This window comes from Phalaenopsis equestris, unplaced genomic scaffold, assembly GCF_001263595.1.
Source record: "Phalaenopsis equestris unplaced genomic scaffold, ASM126359v1 Scaffold218285, whole genome shotgun sequence".
NCBI lineage: Eukaryota > Viridiplantae > Streptophyta > Magnoliopsida > Asparagales > Orchidaceae > Phalaenopsis > Phalaenopsis equestris.
This window is the reverse complement of record NW_018236744.1, coordinates 35,195-37,286: the sequence shown is the minus strand read 5'-3', so window position 1 is coordinate 37,286 and position 2,092 is coordinate 35,195.

Here is a 2,092-nt window from a genome sequence, read left to right as displayed (position 1 = left end):
GAGCTGCGTTTCCAGCCAACCATTTCTCCTGTGGTTGTCTTTCCCTGCAAAACTTAAAATTCAGCGAAGCCTGAATCCAACAAATTCAGCCAAGCCTGAATCTCTTTGACGTCAAAACATATGACAGACAAACTGAAAAATTCAGCCATGCCTGAATCTAGCAAATTCAATAATCCAAACGATTAATTTTTCTTCACTACTCAGCAAGTTAGGAATTATTAACATACATTCCAAACTTGAGGGGGAGTGTTAAGAATTATAATAAGAAATAATTTATTCCTATAAGAAGTTATGAGGAATAAATTATTTCCTTAATATAAGGAGATATTTCCTTTCCTATTTTATATTTACTTCCTTAAATTAAGAATTATTTGGTTTCCTATTTTATGTTATTTCGTATATCTCTTAATAATTAATATGAATTAATTAGTGGAGATATTATATGATATATCTTTCCTTTCATATCATTTCCTTTTTATTATTTTTCTTATTATTTTAATTTTCAATGATGTTTACTTTTCTAATCCTTATTTAAATGAAACTTGATTTAGCCTAAGTCACTACTAAGCCCTTAAGATTTTGGTGAGCGTCTTAGACATTGCAAATGAAATTGACTTATAAGTGTTGGTGATGATTCATGTTTTTTTTTGTTCATCAAATAGTGGTATCAAATTTATGAGTTATTAACACCTAAAATCATACCCCCAAATCTAGAATCATTTGATCGGCTAGACTCTCAAATTTATGTAATTTAAGGAAATTTCAAATTTATCGATTTTAATTAGGACAAGTGAGGTTGGTTTCTTCCAGTTAACCCCTTGTAATTCAATCACCCAAATATGTTAATTAGAATCAAAGATTTCCCATTTCCCTTTCTGAAATTAGGTCCAAATGTTAATTAAGGCTAAATTTCCAAAATTACACATTTGCCTCTAAGGCTCTATCACTTCATAATTCATCAAATTTAATCCAAATGACTTTGAAATTTTTATCCTACCTCACTCATGGGTTAATTGAGACATCAGAGGACAAAGTATGATTTTTCAAAATTTAATTTATCTATATAATTATTTTTAATGCAGAAGTAAGATTTTTTAAAGAAAATTTCTAACTTGACCAAGAAAAATCCTAATCTCTTAAAATTTTTACTGGATGTAGGCTTAGACTAGAGAAGCCTGTGGACCAAAGTTCATGGTTTTGAGAATTTTATTTGAATTTTTAAGTGTTATTTTAAGTTATGTAGTGTTTATTAATTATAAAATATTTTAAATGTGAAAAATTAAGTTTTATATTTTTATTAGATCTTCTGATGTCAAGGGACAGAGAGAAATAAATTTTACATTATTCTGATTTTTCTTTGAATTAATGAATTTTTTTTTGTAAAAATCCATTTTTAGCCTTTAAAAATTATTTTAAGCTTCAAAATTTAATATTTTTATTTAGAAAATCAGGAAAAATATCCCAATTATTCTTAAGTGGTTAAGAAGTAATTTAAAACATTTTCATGAATTTTATTATTTTTGTGATTTTTATGGATTTTTAATTATTTAAATATTTAAAAATAGGCTAAAAATCAAGTTTTTGATTTAAATACCATTTTATTTATAGAAAATACCCCTGATCACAGAGAACTCAAAAAATAAGTTTTAAAATTTTTTTAGTTTTATTTTGATTTTTAAAAATCATTTAAGTGCCAAAATGATATTTATCTTAAAAAATCAATTTAGGCCATCAAATGAACTCAAAATGCTTTGAAATTTTTATGGTGAGTTCCTTAGATCCTAAATAACAGTGGAGATTAAAATTCAAATCATTTAGATGTTTATGTTACCCAAAATTAATTTTTTTTGTGTTTTAGGGTTGGTGAAGATTAACTACATTCTTAATGACCTAACTCATGAAATTATTTCCAAGAGGTCCTCTAGTCATAGTGAACCTTCCAAGATTTTCTTAGAATTTTCTAAGCAACGAGATAATTATCATGATTAATTTACGCAAATAATAGACATAAACTTTAAAAATATGGACCTCTGTCTAGGGGCCTCCTCTAACTTTAGAAAAATCAGAGGATGTTCCGTAAGACAGAGGCAAC